This window comes from Canis lupus, chromosome 21 (genome assembly GCF_048164855.1).
Source record: "Canis lupus baileyi chromosome 21, mCanLup2.hap1, whole genome shotgun sequence".
NCBI lineage: Eukaryota > Metazoa > Chordata > Mammalia > Carnivora > Canidae > Canis > Canis lupus.
The window spans coordinates 18,059,764-18,079,040 of record NC_132858.1 but is presented as its reverse complement, the minus strand read 5'-3'; the positions used below and the strand labels follow the sequence as shown (position 1 = coordinate 18,079,040).

General features: G+C 42.5%; 1 protein-coding gene across 6 annotated transcripts in view; it reads right to left on the bottom strand.

Annotated features, from left to right (window-relative positions):
* Positions 1 to 4,567, bottom strand: part of LOC140612799 (olfactory receptor 9Q2-like) — a 90,158-nt gene extending 85,591 nt beyond the window's left edge. For 2 of the 6 annotated variants that reach the window (XR_012013927.1, XR_012013925.1), the window contains exons 1-2: positions 4,489 to 4,567; positions 3,822 to 3,936 (exon numbers count right to left, since the gene is read on the bottom strand). The gene's annotated coding sequence lies outside the window, so the exon portion shown is untranslated. Of the gene's footprint in view, positions 1 to 3,708; positions 3,734 to 3,821; positions 3,937 to 4,429 lie in introns of those variants that run through there. The other 4 variants (XR_012013931.1, XR_012013929.1, XR_012013930.1 and 1 more) reach the window with 3 other exon arrangements.
* Between the last annotated feature and the right edge of the window lie 14,710 nt (positions 4,568 to 19,277).

Genomic DNA, 19,277 nt, shown 5'->3' with positions numbered 1-19,277 from the left:
CTGATTAAAATGGGCAGAGGACCTGAAAGACATTTTTCCAAATAAGACATACAGATGGTCAACAAACACATGAAAATATGCTCCACATCACTCATCATTATGGAAATGCAAATCAAAGACACAGATATCACCTCACACCTCACACCTATCCTAGTCAGAATAGCTAGATCAAAAAGAGAAGAAATAACAAGTGTTGACAGGGATATGGAGAAAAGGGAACCCTCATTCACTGTTGGCAGAAATGTAAATTGGTGCAGCCACTGTGAAAACAGTATGGAGGTTTCTTGAAAAATTAAAAATAGAAATACCATATGATCTAATAATTCCACTACTGGGTATTTACCCAGAGAAAATGAACACAGTAATTTGGAAAGATATTTGCACCCCTATGTTTATTGCAGAATTATTTACAATAGCCAAGATATGAAAGGAATCCAAGCATCCATCAGTAGATGAATGAATAAAAAAGTGGTATATATACACCATAGAATTTTAGTCATTCAACCATAAAAAAAATGAAATTTTGCCATTTGTGACAACGTGAGAGGACTTAGAGGGCATTATGCTAAATGAAATAAGTCGGGGAAAGACAAATGCCACATGACTTCACTTATATGTGGAATCTAAAAAACAAAACAAAAAAACAGATTCAAATACAGAGAACAAATTGGTGGTTATCAGAAGGGTAGGGGGGTGATATAGATAAAGGTGATTAAGAGGTACAAACTTCCAGTTATAAATTAAAGAAGTCACAGAGATGAAAAGTACACCATGGAGAATATAGTCAATAATATTGTAATAATGTCGTACTGTGATAGGAAGTGGCTATACTTATCACAGTGAGCACTGAGTAATGTATAGAATTGTCATATCACTGTGTCATTACACCTGAAAATAATATAACATTGTATGTCACCTATATTTCAATAATAAAAATAAAAAATAAAAAGAATGATATCTATGAGATAAGTAAAAACTCTTGGCACAGAACCCTGTATCCATTAGGTAATTTAATAAATGTTTTCACTCATTTATTCATATATGCAAGCAGAAATTGACCATAAATGGCCATTTCTTCCAGTGCCTTCTCACATTAATCAGAGAATTATCCACTAAAACACACTAAAACATCATTTTATTTGTACCCACTTGGTGCAGCCCTGAGGCAACTGTATTTACATCAGATACTGTACATGAACCAAAAGTCATTCATTTATGGACTATTTGTTGCCACTCACCAAGCAGAAGGTGGGAAGAATGTTGGCAGCTCCCACCACTACCAAAATAGCACACTCACTATCTTTTTCTCTATTTATGTATTTTTAAGTTGAAGGCTATTCCTGACTTTAAGCATGTAAGAAGCCCTGCAAGGGGCTATTTGATTTCTTCAACCTACTGGCACAATCTGGCATACAGCAGGAGTTAATGAAAATGTGTTGCCCAATTGAGAGGGAGAAGTTGATAGCCATTATGATGTATACCTAAGGGAGGTCACATGCAGGGAAAGAAAGGTATACCAATGAAAAAGCAGATGCCTCCAAAAATATATTTCCCCAATTTCACCATTTTGCTAAGAATCAGTCCTATACCAACATCATGGCCATACACTTGCAAGCTTTCTCTGACCTGATACGTATTTTAGAATGAAGCACACAGTCTTGTGTGGAAACCAACCCATGTCCTGGATGTACCATCTGTTGCTTCTTCTTTTTTTAAGATTTATTTATTTATTTATTCATGAGAGACAGAGAGAGAGAGGCAGAGACACAGGCAGAGGGAGAAGCAGTCTCCATGCAGGGAGCCTGACATGGGACTCGATCCCTGGTCCCCAGGATCAGGCCCTGGGCTGAAGGCAGCGCTAAACCGCTGAACCACCCGGGCTGCCCCCATCTGTTGCTTCTTAGATGAAATGAGCATGCATCCCTCCCTCTCAACCACCACAGGCCACAAGCCACCATTCCCACCCATCACACTGCAGCCAACGGGATCTTTTTCAAATTCAGATCTGATTATTTCATGCCTCCCTCTTGGAGTAAAGTCCACAAGTCCTTAAGTGAGCCCACAAGGCTCTCTGTGACCCAGTTGTTCCTGAATTCTCAGGCTGCCTCTAACACTCCACCCCTCTCCTTATGTTGCAGCCACTCTGGCTTCCCTCAGCTCCCTAACCCATGACTATGACATACTTACTCTTTAAGCTTCAGTATAAATGTTAGTTCCTCAGGGAAGTCTTTTCTTACCACACCAAACTAGGTCAGAATCCTACTATACAGTGTAACAATATCCTGTGCTGTTTTTTCTCACTTTCCAAAGTCATATGAAAAAAATCAATTAACTGCAATGGTTTGTATCTGTCTATGCCCCAAATTCTAATCCCCATGAAGGAGAAGCCATGTCTATCTTATTTATTTCCATATCCTGAACCTAGTATTATGTCCGATACATAGTAGATAGTCAGTAAACATTTGCTGGATTGATGAATAAGATTGTGTCATCTCCATGGAGACATCTTCCAAGTAATATTTCTAGCAGATGTGGAGATCATTAAAAGGTGGCAGTCAGGAATCCCTGGATGGCTCAGCGGGTTAGTGCCTGCCTTCAGCCCAGGGCGTGGTCCTGGAGTCCCGGTATTGAGTCCCACATCAGGCTCCCCGCATGGAGCCTGCTTCTCTCTCTGCCTGTGTCTCTGCCTCTCTCATAAATAAATAAATAAAATCTTAAAAAAAAAAAAGGTGGCAGTCAGATTCGTGGTCATCTGTCTTCTGACAATAAAGTAAATGTCCTACAGGAGATGGAAGTAGATAATGATTTTCATTATTGGAGAATAGAAAACAGCTGGAGATGGTCCTTGAAAAAATTCTTCAGAAATAAACTAGAACTTCTGCCCTTTGGTGATCAAGAAATATTTCAAAATTATATAGGGAATTCAGTTCAGCTCTTCATCAGAACAAATTATTTCCAGTAATTAATGCAAATCATTGCATCTTTCTTTTATTCTACAGGGTCTTGGTCCTTCATGCTCTCTTGGGAAATAAGCTACCATATTCTAGGTGAACGTATTCTAGGTGAACACTTCCCAGGTTACATCTCCTTTCTCTCCCCTCCATTTATCCTTTCCTCTTTTTAGCTACTTGTATTTTCTTTGACAAACACCTAAATTGGATATGATTGAATGTTGAGAAAAGGTTTCTTTGGTCAAGGCTAATTCCCACCCCACTACCTACAACCAAAGAATGTAATTGCCCTCACTATGTAAACAAGAAGTTATTGTTTTGAACTTCTTCAAGTGCAAAAGTTAGCGTAGTAGCTTGAATTTTTTGAATTCAAGTAGCTGAGAATACACTTAGCAATATTCAGGACAAGTAAGAAAGTCAATTTTACATTTTATAGCATGTTATTATTTATAAAGCCCTTTGGCATTCCATCTCTCTTGATCCTGGCTTTAATCATAGAAAGGCAGAAATTCTTACTGATGTGAAAACTGGGGCAGAGAATTTCTGACTGAAGGTCATAGAACTAATAAAGAAATTGCTGGAATCCAAAGCTATATTTCTTTTTGCTTCAATATGCCTTTGTAATTATGAAATCTGGTTTATGTGTTAAGGAGAGAAGCCAAACCTGACAGGTGACTTGCTGGAACTTTGAACTGATGGAGCTCAAGTCTTAGTCTGCTTGGGAAACCTTCATCCCATTGAAAGCTTTCTTCAGAGCCTCCTTCACTTCCTTGTTTCTCAAGCTATAGATCATTGGGTTCAACATAGGGATGACCACAGTGTAAAATACTGACACAATCTTGTCCTCCCCAAGGGACTTTCCCATGTTACCTTTCAGGTATATGAATATGAGTGTCCCAAAGAAAAGAGCTACTGCGGTCATGTGAGAAGCACAGGTGGAGAAAGTCTTGGCTTTGCCACCTGCTGTACGAATCTTCAGAATAGCCTGAATGATGAAAAAGTAGGATATAAGAATCACTGAAATACTGGTTGTAATGACCAAGAAAGCTAAGAGGTAAATGACCCGTTCCCGTAACTTGGTGTCACTACAGGCAAGCTTCAGCAGGGGTGGGAGGTCACAAAAGAAGAAGTCCACGTGGTTGGACTTACAGAAAGAGATAGAGAAGGTACACCCAGTGCGGATCACAGCATTGACCATGGCACCAGCATATGCCCCAGTCACCAGCCCCAGGCAAGTCTGTGGTGTCATGGCAGTGGCATAGAGGAGGGGGTTACACACCGCCACATAGCGGTCATAGGCCATCACAGCCAAAAGGAAACATTCAGTGCTAGCACAGAGGGTAAAGAAGAAGAACTGAGTGGCACAGCACTCATAGGTGATGGCCATCTTATCGGTACCCAAGGTTTCAAGAAACTGAGGGACAATGACAGAGGAATAGCAAATATCCAAGAAGGAAAGATGGCAGAGGAAGAAGTACATGGGGGTTTGGAGACGAGGGTCTCTCTGAATCAACACGATCATGCCCAGGTTGCCCACCAAGGTAATGAAATAAAGGACCAGAAACACAAGGAAGAGACCCATCTGCAGCTCTGCCGGCAGCTGGAACCCCAGCAGAATGAATTCCGTCACCATGGTGCCATTCTTCTCCATGAATCCTAGGTCATCCACTGAAATCAAAAAATAAAATCTCATTAAAGATAAACTAAGGTGATTGATTTGATCATTCTCAGCAACGATAATCATCTTTTAGATGTGTCGAGCACTTCACATTTTTTACAAACTTTATATCAATTGATCCTTTGGAAATCCTTCAGAGCATATATTGTTAATTCCATTTTTGAGAGAAACATAGGAGGGTCAAAGAGGTGAAGTGACTAGTTTGTGATTTCGTAGCAGAGAGGCAAAGCTGGAGCTAGGACTCTGTTTCTTAGACATTTCCAAACTTCTAACAGGTGCCAAATTGGAAACCTTCATCAGCCTCACTATGGAGCCAGAAAACACTCCGTTGGAGAAACCCTAGTGGTATAGTTTTAAATACATGGGCTTTGAAATCAGATCTAGGTTCAAATCCCTTGAGACCTTGGACTAGTTAATTCATCTTTCTGGACCTCAGGCTCCTTGTTGGAGTAATAGGGATTTCAACTCCAAAGTCGCAGTACTGTTGTGAAGAACATAAGAGATATACTGTTCCCAGCACATGATCTGACTCACACACTTAGAATTTTTTTTCTAAATTCGGCAATAACAGAGTAACATGCTCCTAGGTTCATGTACATTTTGGAATCTTTTAATCTCCAAGTCTACTCCCCCCTGGAGTCTCAATATCAACTCTATCTTTCTTTATGGTTGTTTCTGATATGCATGTGAACACAATGGAGCTGGATGCAACACAGTGAGCCATGAAGAACAAGCTCTGTTAGATCCTCTACAACCTGTTGCCTGCCAAGTCACTTCTTCCTCTCTGCTCCTGCCAAGCAGCATGGCCTGGTTTCCAAATTCTCCTCTTATTCCAAAAGACCTGTCCCATTTTTTTCAATGCCAGATCATTATCAATCAATGAGATACATGAATTGAGCCACTCCAGAATTAGCCTGCACAGCTCATTAAAGGACAAAAGCAGCACACTGAGTTCAGAATTCTAATTCAGATAGAGTCCTTGCCAAGTATTTGGACAGTCTTGTCTCTGGACCTTTGGATGCTGATGATTTGGGATAATGGGAATACTGAAGGTGGACTTCAAAGGTGGTTATTTTTGTCCTCCTTCCATCTTTGAAATAAGAACTGAATTTAAGAAAGATCTCATAGGATTTCAGATAAATAAGAAAATGAAGCTTTGATCAATGTTTGACTAAAGCTGATCTATGGATGAAATAAAGGTCAGCATCTGGTGTTTTTCCCCTACTGAATTCCTGACAATGTGAATATTTAGAAGGTTTTTTTCCCCCCTAACAGCCTAATCTAATCTTGACCTTCAGCCAAAACAATGATTTGCTCTGTTCTAAAAGGAATTCACACAAATCATCCTGACCAAAGGGGAAAACAAAGAGAGGGAGGGAGGGAGAGAGAGAGAGAGAGAGAGAGGCTATATTCATTTATTTATTCAATAAGAAGCTACTGAGAACTTACCATGTGCCACACATTCTTCTGGTTGCTCAGTACAATGTAGACAAGAATCTTTGCTCTTGTAGAACAGCCATTCTAGCAGAAAGCCAGTCACATGCAATACATTTTTTCAAACAAGTATGTTTTTCTATCATGATATATAATGACAAGTGCTTTGAAAACACACACACACACACACGCACACACACACATGCACACACACCAAGGTGTGGAGAAATGAGAAAGCCAAAGTAAAGAAGGGTTATTAAAAAGGACCGGTAGAAGGTTCATTGAAAAGGTGACATTTTAGCAGAAATGCTGGGGATCAAGTAACTATTTACACTTATTTGCACGCTTCTATCCACAAACAGAGGTAGAATACTAAGACACAAATCATCACCATGGGACCACCCTACTCCCAGTATGAAATATATGGAGTTTTTCAGGTCCTTATGAGACATTTTCAAGGCAGCTTTGTTCAGAACTGTCAGCTTCCTAATATAGAGAGAAGCCCCTGAGGTATGACAGTCTCAATGATCAGCCTACAATCACTGTGTAGAGAAACAGTATGGAGAGTCTTCAAAAAATTAAAAATAGAATTACCATATGATCCACTAATTCCACTATTGGGTATTTACCCAAAGAAAAAGAAAACACTGATTCAAAAAAAGAGAGATGCGCTTCTATGTTTCTGGCAGCATTGTTGACAATAGCCAAGATATGGAAGCAATCCAAGTGTCCATCCATAGATGAATGGATAAAGAAGACTATATACCATACCATGTCTTTATACACACACACACACACACACACACACACACACACACACCATGGAATACTATTCAGCCATTTAAAAAATAAGATTTTGCCATTTTTAGCAATGTAGATGGACCTAGAGAGTATAATGCTAAGTAAAATAAGTCAGACAGAGAAAGACAAATACCATAAGATTTCACAAATACCGTGTGATTTTACTCCTAAATTCCAAATTTTGAACTTGATATAAAACAAATGATTCTATCTCTCTCTAAAATAAATGAATCTTTAAAAAAAAATAAATACAAAGAAGGGACCCTAGGTGGCTCAGTTGGTTAAGCGTCTGATTCTTGCTTTCAGTTCAGGTCATGACCTCAGAGTCATGAGATAGAGCCCCATGTTGGGTTCCGGGCTCATTGGGGAGTCTGCTTGAATTCTTTCTCTCTTGAAATTCTCTCTCTTTCTCTTCCTTTGCCTCTCCTCTCCATCTACCCTGCACACACACTCTCTCTCTAATAAATAAATCTTTAAAAAAATAAATAAAACATGAAAAAAAAAAACCAAAGAAAAAAGAGACACAAAACAAAACAAAAAAAACCCAGACTTTTAAATACAGAGAACAAACTGGTGGTTACCAGAGGGAGGTAGGTGGAGGATGGGTAAACTATACTTAACATGATAAGCACTGAGTCATGGATAGAAATGTTGAATCACTATATTGTACATCTGAAACTAACACAACACTGTACATTAATTTCAATTCAATGAAAAACAAAAAAAATGTTTTGAATATAAGGCTGGGCTCCCAACCATACAGCATTGTGGCTAAGAAAATGAACACAGACAGTGCTTATTTCAAACTTGGACTCATGTCGTTTTTATTTGTGAGAACTTGGGTGAGGTTCTTGACCTCTAGAGACTCAGTCTCCATATCTCTGCAAGAACAGCAGTGCTGGGGCAGTTGGGTGGCTCAGTGGTTGAGCGTCTGCCTTTGGCTCAGGTCATGATCCTGGGGTCCTGGGATCGAGTTCTACATCAGGCTCCCTGCAGGGAGCCTGCTTCTCCCTCTTCTTGTTTCTGTCTTTCTTTCTCTCTGTGTCTCTCATGAATAAATAAATAAAATCTTTTAAAAAGAAAAAACAAAGAACAGCAGTGCTGTGCTGTAAGAAGTAAAAGATATTCTTCGCGGATGCACTGTTTCCATGCACTGTTCCTAGTATGCAGGAAAGGGTCAATGCACTTAATTGTTACAAAAATGACTTTTCAGCCACGAGGTTGTTCTGCCGTTCAAAAATGTCATTGATCTCCATTTTATCACTGAGGCATGGGGTGGTTAGATCAACTTTCCCAAGGGCACACAGTTAAGAAATGGCACCAGGACTTCTGGCTCCAAATTTGTTTTATTTCCACTAACTTACCCCAGGGCTCATCGCTTTGGCCCAGGAGCTGAGATGCAGCGGTCAGGTTTCACAGCCCGAGCTGGGGAGGCGTGGGTCAGGAGACCCACTTCATTCTAGACACTTTTAGGTCTCCTCTGGGGGACAGAAGCTATTTTCCTTGGAGGGAGAAGTGTCACACTAGGGGAGAGGCAGCTGAATAGGACAAACCCGGGAGAGTAGAGATAGTAGGAAGAGTGGAAACTGCATCTCCAGCATGAATTCAAGCCTGGTTTCTGCCCAGATGGACTGTGTAAACTGAAGTCACTATCTCCTGTCTCTGGGTCTGTGTCCTCACATGAAGAGGCTACACAGAAGCACCTCCATGCTGTAGCCTGTTCTGTAACATGAGGGTCTCATTTCTCCTCTTAAAAGTCCACTGAGAGCTGGAAAGAACACATCTTGATCATGTTAATGAAGAATGGCAGGGAGATAGCCCTCCCTGTGTGCTAGATACTGTTCTAGGTGCTTTACATCAACTGCCCCATTTACTTCTCACAACACCTCACCCCAAAATATATTGTCATTGTCTCTATTTTTGGCCCGAAAGACAAAGGCCTGCAAAGAGGAATTGATGTGGTTGAAATAAAACCATGAAACTAGGATTTGAACCACATCTGTTGGTCTCCCAGCCATGACCCCAGCCCTTATTCATTGACTCATGAGTATGGTTGTAATGAATTATCAGGTAAGGAGCAACATTTTTATGCCTGTAATTTTTTAGCAGCTTTACATAAATGACCCACTACATTTGGGCAAGGAGGGAAGGAACATGAGTTAAATAAAGATTTTGGGGAAACTGTTCTAATTTTGAGTTGGAAACACTGCATACATCTCCCCTTTTGCTGTATCACCTGTTTCTGTCATGTCTTGTCTGCAGGGATGGGAGGGTAGAAAGATGCACAGGGCTCCCATCAGAATCAGACTCTGATGAAGAGTGTGCAGCCACCAAGGAGCCATCATCTCTAGCACAGCTCAAAGTAGCAGCAAGACAAAGGCCATGTGAACTAGCCTTGCTCCTGGCTCCTCCGCATCATCTACCACCTATCTGCACTTTGCCCAGATCTCATCCCTCATTTTTAATTTATTGTATCTTAGTACATGCCGTGCATTTTTATAAGCCACTTCAAGTCTCTTTTGGAAAGAAATATTTATGAATAAATAAATGCAAAATAAAATTGCCTCTTTGCCAGATGCCAGCACAATCCGAATAAGTAGCCCTATCATCATTAGACCAATAAGAGTGCCTCCAGAAGACTTTGCCAAATGGGTTCTGGAAAGACAGGGCACAAACGGTGATTCAATCCAAGTCAGACTGATCTATGGGTGATGAAGAAAGGCAGATGCTCAAGGGAGAAAATAGAAAGCTTAGGAAGGACTCCAGGTCTGTGCTACTGCAGCCGGCTCCTGAAATCCTCATAAATCCAGGTTCCTAAAATGGCCGAGGCCTCCATTTTGAGATGGTGAACTGCATGGAGGTTGCCTTAACTCAAAACACACCTCCATGTGATTTTTCTGAGTGTCAGGTAGTCCCATTTTGCCAAGGGCAGAGGACGATTTTAAAGAAAACCAAAGTTGCCGAGGTCTGTTGGTCTGCGGAGGAGCCAGAAAGTTTGGCTGCTCCAAAAACAGGCCTGCCTTGCCTCTGATATGCTGTCTAAATTCCTGAACCCATTCAAAATGATCAATAATTCTAGCTAGAACAGTCAGTTGGTTTCCTAATGATGGAGTCAGGGAAAACACATAGCACTCCACAAAATCTTCAGGCAGAGAGAAGACCCACAGGGGGCCTGCCTCAATGTGGCCTCCGAGGAAACTATTTCATCCCAGACAACCTAGATAGACTAAATTGCTGAGGAAATATGAATAGATCATTGAAGCAGCCGTTTCCTGTTTTTGAAGCTGGTAAAATAGTGGAAATTGCTCACTCGTAAGGATGCACAGGAAGAAAGTGCATCCTTAATGTCATCACGAACCCACCACGCTCCATGTTGAGCAACATCAGCATTTCACATTCTCAGCGATCTGTTATCTAATAGTTGATCCAACACAGAAATAGTTTATTTGCACACAGGCCTCCCTGGGCAGACCTCTGTAAGTCTAGGTTGTCTTTCCTCCCACCCCTTGTCACCTGTGCTCAAGACCCACAGCCCACCATAAACACACCTAAAATGTGTAATTCTTACAATCTCCAAAGCTAAAGGAGAAAGACCTCAGGATCGCCTGCTTTCTGAGATGAAGGATTCTCCCTCAAATTTCCACTGAACCTCAAAAAACTAACAGGGGTACCAGAAGAAAGAAAGCCCCATGGACTTTGGTGTTTATCTGTCATAGAGCAGAGGAAACACTGTCCTAGGAGCCGAGGGGCTGCCATGAATCAAACAATAAAAATACATGCAGAGATGATTTTAAAAGTAAAAAGTTAAAAAAAATAAAATAAAAGTAAAAAGTTTGCACTTGGAAGGGATTGTTCTAAGTGTCCAGACACCATCTTTGCAATAACGCATGCTGTGGAAAATATACTGCCATGGATCTGAGGAGTATTTATATAGCTCAGCAAAACTAATCCACTTAGATCTTCCAAGGCAGGTTTAAAGTCATTTAAAAATGGTGAGATACAAAGGTGGTATGATGAGCTTAAAGTTATGTAGCCACTGCTCTCAGCTGGAAGTACGCAACAAAGATTCATAAAAGATCTGCTTTTATACTCTGTGCCAGACAGGGTTCTGGATGCCGGGGATGTCGTGATGAATATATAGAACTAAAGAGACATGGATGACAGTTATTCCCCCTCTGCCACTATAATAGAACTGGGATCATCTGCCTGTGATGACCTGAAGAGGAAAAAGGAACAAAGAAATGAAGTACAAGATGCTTTGACTGCTACTCAAAGTGTTAGGGGGGACTTGGGTCCTCGGAAAGTTTCAATGGTGAAACACATAGCGGCTTCTTCCACCTACACTCTGCCTGTGTTCTGGTAACAAAGCGGCTCAACCTAGAGATCAAAATAGAGTCCTCAAAAACTTGTTTGGAAAAAAAAAAAAAGAACTTCAGTTGGTCATTTTCTAGTTTGATTTAAACTCATAAAGACATAGGAAAAGATTTTCCAGCAAGCCTCCCTGCAAATAGCAGAAAGGCAGAGCCAGCATGCTGTCACCAAGGGAGGCTACTTTTCTGTTCTGGCACAGTGGGGTCAGACCCCAGCCAGCTGCCTACAGCCTCTGGGCCTCAGCTCGTTCTTCTAGAAGATGGACATGCAGCTCCCTAAGTCACAGGAGTGTTGCAGGATGAAATGAGATGGCATATCGTGTGTTCAGTAAGCATTGATTCTGGGCACCTGGGGCACCTGGAAGACGCAATTGAGCATCTACCTTCGGCTCAGGTCATGATCCCAGAGTCCTGGGATCGAGTCCCACATCGGGCTCCCTGCAAGGAGCCTGCTTCTCCTTCTGCCTATGTCTCTGCCTCTCTCTGTGTGTCTCTCACGAATAAATAAATAAAATTGTAAATAAATAAATAAACATTGATTCTGTTGCACACCAGGGAAGGTGTGAGCTTCCCCTTCCCCAAATTACAAATGACTCTCAGGACCCCCCATTATCAGCACACCCATTATCACATATGATCCTCACACAACCCACTTTCAGATGAGGGAAGTGGGACTCAGAAGGAGCAACAGACTTGTCCAAAAGTCACACCGCTAGAAAGAAAAGACAGAACTGGGACCCAGAACACTTCCCACCACACTGCCCAGCCCTTCCCCACGGTGGTGATATAGATGGGAGGTATGGGGGAAAGATCTGAAAAATGGAAATGGTTCTTCTTCACTTTGTGGTCCAACAACCAACTTCTAAAACAGCATATGAAGTCTATCCAAATGCTGACTCCAAATCCCTCCACTTCTCCTTCACCAGGGCCTGCTCTGACCCATCTGCTACCTGGGCTGAGTGCACAGTAGCATCTTGGAATGTAAAGGAGGCTCTAAAGGTCATGGTTTTGCCCTTCTGCCTTCAGATAGGGTACGCAAAGATGACAAGGGAGAGGCACCGAGATGAGGTGGGTCTTGCCTAGAAGCAAACTGTCAGTGGAAGAGGCTAGGAGTGATTAGAGCCCAGATTCACTCTCAGCCTCACAAGACACTCTCCTGCCAAGATAGCTCCTCCTTTTCTGAGCTGTAGTATTGCTTTTCTGATGCCCACAACTACTTGAGATCTCCACTTCTGAGAGAGAGGTGAGGACAGATGGATCACCTTCATTTAAAAGAGGATTGGGAGAAGAAAGGATGTGGTGATGGGGACACCTAGACAGAGCCAGCCTTTAAAGCATGAGTATCAGGTCTCTTTTGCTCTGGATGGGGCTCCTTCAACCCCTGACCTCCTCAGAGCCTCTTCCAAAGTCAGTGCCCAGCTGACCACTCCTAAATGAGAGACTTCAGTTCTCTTGCCTTAGGGGCAGCTCAGCCCAGTACCCAGCACAAGTAGCTTCATGGATCCTAGCTGTAAGAATCTAGATTTATCTCTCACCCACAACAGAAACCCTCTCTGCAGCATCGCTGATGACTGGTCTTTGAGCTACTAGTGACCCTTCCTGACAAATCATAGTGATGAATACCTTAGATTTCCCACCAAGGAAGACACCTGGGAGGCTCAGTGGTTTAGAATCTGCCTTTGGTCAGAGCGTGATCCCGGGGTCCTGGGATGGAGTCCCACATCAGGCTCCCCGTGGGGAACCTGCTTCTCCCTCTGCCTATATCTCTGTCTCTCTTTCTGTGTCTCTCATGAATAAACAAATAAGTAAATCTTTAAAATAAATTAATAAATAAATCTCCCACCAAGGGGATCACTCTGTTTTAGAGCCCACTTATAGCTAACAGCTCTTGCTGTAATGCCAGTACTATCACATTCCACATGCGTGCCAGAGAGTTCCAAGCTTCTCAAAGATTCAATAAGGTAGCTGTTTGCTCTTGATACTTACTTTGTTGTCTTCATTTTCCATGGGGTCTCACCTACCTTGTATATTCTCATTCTGAAAACAATCCTCTGAAGCAGGTGTGAGAGGCATCATCATAAGTCCCATGTTATAGATGAAGAAACTAAAACCCCAAAGGCTAAGTGTCATGGGTCACTGCAAGGGGGAAGCGACTAGTAACTCCGAGCACACTGGGCTTCCCAGCGAGTACTAGCTTTGGCTCTATTCTCTTAAGAAGAAAAAGAGATACACTTGTTTTACGTGAGAGGAAACCAAGATTCATATTGTCAGGTTCACTTTGCATCTGGACTGCAGTTCCTTTTCTCTGGGATCTGCCATTGTTCACACTCACCTCCAGTGGGACCAATCCAGAAAATGGGGCCAGGGGTGAGGTGAGGGGCAGAGCAGAATGTGGTGTCTAAGTGGGGCTTTGGGGGGCCAGAGGAATAAGCATGTTCAGCACCTGTCACTTTCAAGCCCCAGCATCCACAAGTACGCCTATTAATAGGTGCCTGCATCTCTGCCCTGTCCTGGGCATTCCAGGAAGGCAATTAGACCGGGGCAGGGACGCTTTTCACTGATGGGGCTTCTCTAATCAGGCCCTGAGCTGCTAATTAGGCTTCTCTGATCTCCAGAGATGAGAAACCTTCAGAAAAGAGTTCCTGCAAAGTTAGCTGTCTCAATTCCTCCCCATTCACACTTTGTCCTGTCTGACAGCTCCTGCCATAATTAAATCTCATTTAGGGGTTGGGGGAACAGAGAGATCCCACTGCATTCCATTCTCTGAGGGGTTGTCCTCAGCATGACTCCTTCAGACCAATCTCATTGTGAGGGCTCAGCGATGAAATAAGTGATTATGTGGAGTCCCATCAGCCTGCGGACCCCTTTACTCAACTAAGATTAGTGGTCGATACATACAGGCCTTTGGGCCATGCCCAGCACACCACACCAGTTTTATCTAAGGTAACTCATGGTGGGCTCCCGACAATGACCCCCTGAGGTAGACATCACCTCTCCTGGTGAGGATGCAGAGGCTCAGAGAGGTGCGATGACCACCCATGATCACACAGGTGGGATCAGAACCAGGGGAGGGCTGACTCCACGCACCTCGTTCTTAACCACTATCCTGTACTCCCTGGTATCAGCTGGCTGATTATAAATACAACTGTTCAGGACAGAAACTTTGGCCAAGGTCAAAAAAAGTATAAATGAAGAAATGTAATCCTTATCACCAAACTACTCTAATAGGCACTGTTAACAGTTAGAGGGAAAGATCCTAGAACATAGTTATTTAGCTCATAAGCTCTGGCAGTAGCCTGGGTAGTTTCAAATCCTCCTCTGTGCTGGGGATTTAAGTGAGTTGAGTCCTGAGATGGACACAGAGATTACAGGTGATACACAGAAGACACACAGGACAGGGTCTGGTACTAGGAATATCCTTCCAGAAATTTTTTCTAGAGAAATTTACACATATTTTACACTATTTCTATATATACTGTTCCACTGAGAGGAGTTAAGGAGAGAAAATGTAACTGTACTAAAGCTACTCAGGTGGGAGGGATCTGTGGTGTGGACACCAACCCCGTGGGAAGTGGTGGGGCCTTTCAATGGGCTGCTCATGATGTTGGCACCATTGAACATGAAGCCCCGAGACTCTATACCCTAAATGTCTGAACAATCACAGGAAGAAAAAAACTAACTCCCAAACTTGCCACAGGGGTAGCGAGATGGTCCATGTCTGATGTACCACATGCACTTGAACAATCTCAAAGGTAGCCATGATAACCTGAAGGCAAAAGATGTCCCCAAATTTTATTGTATGTGGAAATCCTCAAAACCCTTGGGTAGAGGAGAGACCCATGAGGAATGGAAGTATATTATATATATATATATATCATTTGAATAGCATTAATCTTGACCAAAAGGGAATTGAGACACATTGATACAATTTAGTAGCATTAATTTAATAAAGCTGTGTGGTATTTCTTGTTGCTGTACATAGGACACACGCACTTGCAACGCTAAGCCTGTACCACCCAGGAGACATAACACCTCCCTTCTAGTCACTCCGTTCCTCCCTCAGGCCTTTCGGTTCCCCTTGCATTGTTGTATCGATCACTGCTCACGTAGAGAAGTCTGTTGATAATCATTTATGCAGGTCCTGTCACTTAGAAACCTTGCTGAACTCCAATAGTTGTCGGTTCATTATTTTGGACTTCCAATATAAATAAAAGTTTCTGTGCATATTTAAAAATATATATACGGTATTTGTTATCTTCACGTGGGGAAAATTTTAAAAATTTAAACATTCCTCCAACACTGGTGTCCACTCAGCATTATACCCTGAGTGCTTTCCACCCTGGTGGTCGCATGAGGTCACATTTGATTCATACTCCCCCCAACTCGATATTTCCCAGAACCTCTCCCGTTCCACAGAGACACCCTCGTGCTGAACCATCGTGTTGCAGTCCAAGCCTGGCCACAGTACATGTGGTACCACAGTGTGTCAGCTTCTGCCCCGAAGTGCTACATCTTGAAATATTCCACCTTCCAGCCTCATGCACCAACAGAACTGGATGAGTACATCTCCCGCATCAGCTACTTGTACACCCACCACCAACAATGTGGCCCCGCCCACCAGGAAGACCCACACACACACCCTCATTCCTTTAGGGCTAATTCTGCACAAGACCACCCCAACCCAGGCCCCCAAGGATACTTTACATTCCTAAACCTCCATGGGGATTGCCATGTTCATCTGTGGCCCTTCTCAGCTTCACCCCATGCACCGCATCCAAGCAAACATGTACTGGGAGATGTTCGTGTTTGAGCCCCAGCTCCTCACATCCAAAATATCCTATTACACCTAAATGATTTGGTCGCTTTGATATTTTCAAATTTTTATTATAAAATAACAGTAATGACTACAGACCTGAGTAGATATTAAGGAATATTTCTGTGAGGTAACTTCCTAGAAGCAGAATGATGGGAAGAAAGGCATTTTCATTTGTGAGGGTCTTTATACAAATTAATAAAACTGATTGTAAGATGCTTTCCAGAACTCCACAGTGTCTGAGGAGCCTGTTGCCCAGCACCTCGCTGGGTATGACCTTGATCTTGGTCTTCTTTATCTATTTGGTGATTATGAAAGCAAAAGGGTAGCTCTGGGCTACATAAAGTGTAATTTTTTTTTTAATTTATTGTGATGTTAAACATTTTTCAAATGTTTAGATATTTATTTCTTCTTTTGCAAATTTAGCATTCGTATACGTTGCTCATTCTTCCAATGAAGCGTTTGACTTTTCTGACTGAATAATAGAAACATTAAGGATGTCTCCTTTTATTTGACAAATATTTGAGCACCTAATGTGTACCCAGAAGTGTTCTAGGTACTGGTCATATAGCTGTGAACAAAATAGATTAAATTCTTCTGCCTTCCTGGGGCTTACATTCTAATAGGCAGAGACAGAAAATAGGGTTATCAACAAACACAAGATGATGTGATAGGCTGGGATAGTGGCAGAGAAGGGGGACTCGAAGTCAGAAATGGTCTCTGACATGGCATTGACACTAGGACCAGCATGAAAAGAACACACAAGAGCATCTTTTTGTTTGAAGAGCATTTCAGACAGAGGGAACAGCAAGTGCAAAGAGCCTGGGGCAGAGATAAGTTGGGATTTCAAGTATTAGACAGAGGGCAGTAGGCGATGAAGAAGGGAGGTACACAGAGGGTAGATTACATAAGATCTCACAGGCCAGGGATGCCTGGGTGACTCAGCAGTTGAGTTTCTTGCCTTCCACTCAAGGCATGATCCCTGGGTCCTGGAATCAAGTCCCACATTGGCTCCCTATGGGGAGCCTGCTTCTCCCTCTGCCTATGACTCTGCCTCTTTCTGTGTCTCTCATGAATAAATAAACAAATCTTTAAAAAAAAAAAAAAAAAAGATCTCACAGGCCAGAATAGGAAATTAGGGTTTTTTTTTAAGTGCAATGAGACATCAGTGAATGATTTTAATATAGGGAAATTATAGAATTGATGTAGGTTTTAAACAGTTGCTCCAAATTCTGAGAAATATGGATTAGAGACAGGCCAAAAAAAAATGCTATATACACAATGGAACATTACTTGGCCATAATAAGGAAGGAAATCCTGCTATTTGTGACAACACGGATGGAGGTTGAGGGCATTATCCTAAGTAAGATAAGTCAGGTGGAGAAAGACAAATACTGTGTGACACCCTTACATGTGGAATCTTAAGAGGCCTTGCTTGTATAGCATAGAGAATGTAATCTGTCATGGTGCAACAACACTGTATGGTGACAGCTGGTATTTATGATTGCGGGTGAGCATAGCGTGAAGTATAGACTCATCCCATCACTGTGTCGTACCCCTGAAACTAATGTCACATTGTGTGTCAACTATATTTTGAAAAATAAATAAATAATCCTGGGACCTCTGGGTGGCTCAGAAGTTGAGCATCTGCCTTTGGCTTAGAGCATGATCCCAGTTCAGGGATCGAGTCCCACATCAGGCTCCCTGTAAGGAGCCTTCCTCTCCCTCTGCCTATGTCTCTGCCTCTCTCTGCGCTCTCATGAATAAATAAAATCTGAAAATAAAAGTAAATAAATAAGTGTTACTTTCTAGTCTATTCCATTGCTTTATATAATGAAATTTTGTGCCAGTACTATCTTGTCTTGATTACGATAGCTCTGTAGTAGAGTCCGAAACCAGGGAGTGTGTTGCAGCCAGCTTCTGTTCTTTCTCAGGATTGCTTTGGCTATTCAGAGCCTTTGGCGGTTCCAGGTGAATTTTAGGATTGTCTATTTTGTTTCTATGAAAAAAATACCACTGGAGGGGCACCTGGGTGGGTCCGTCAGTTAAGCATCTACCTTTGGCTCAGGTCATGATCTCAGGGTCCTGGGATCCAGCCCGACATCCGGCTGCCTGCTCAGTGGGGAGTCTGCTTCTCCCTCTCCCTCTGTCCCTCCCCCTGCTTGTTCTCTCTCTCTCCCTCTCTCTCTCTATCTCTCTCCCTCCCTCTCAGATAAAATAAAATCTTTTTTTAAAATACCACTGAAATTGTGATAGGGATTGCACTGAAGCATCTTTCTTATTGCCCGCCTTGAGCTGTCTCTACTTCACATGGTAAAGAGAAAAGTCTATCAGGAACAGAGAGCATCCCTGAGTATCCCAGTTTCCAGATCAGCACGGCCACCTGCAGCTCCTGTGAGTGTTGGCAGCTAAGAGCTCACAGCTATAGCCTTCTCTGGAGCAGTGCCCTCAGCCAAGGGATCCACCTCCCCAAAGGGGGTCACACTTCCACTCTGTGGGGCAGCCCATGGTCCGTGAGCAGTCAGGATGGACTCCAAAAGACCAAATCCCTTGCCTTGAGGCAGAACTGAGTCAGGGTGTAATTCACACTCCAGAGTGGCCCTAAGGATCAGGCTAGACTCCAACTAAAACTCTATCTCTGCTCTGCTAGTTTCTGCTTCCTTCACTCCTTTACAGATCTCTTCTATGATTGCTCCCTCAGTGACGCACTGGCCCCCAAACTCTTATCTCACATCTTTCTTTTTTTTAAGGAAACAAACCTAAGAGACATCTCTTCCAAGTCAAAGCAAAAGTCCTAGGCTTGATATGAACAAGAACAACAACAAAAATAATTGTATAATACATCAAAGCACTCCAGATCTTTCCAACCTGTCGCCAGGAGAAGAAGGTGATAAATACTGTGGAATCACCCACCTCTCCAAGTTCCTCAGGGCATGTTTAGTGGAATGTTATCATTACTGGCATATTCTCCCTCCTTTTTCTCTATCTTGTCCCAATGGCCACTCTGTTGTCTACAGGAAACACAATATGAGGCACATCCTCTTACCACGCAGATATTTCAATAGGTATTTAATTACAGGAAATGATAATAAATATTGTCCAAAAATGCACTGGAAGATGGAATTCCCTGCACTGCCAGAAGTCCTGGTCTGTGGCTGCCTTCCTTCTCTGTAATATATTCTTGCTCCATCTGTCATCTGCAATGACAAGAACCACCCTGGCTCAGCTGA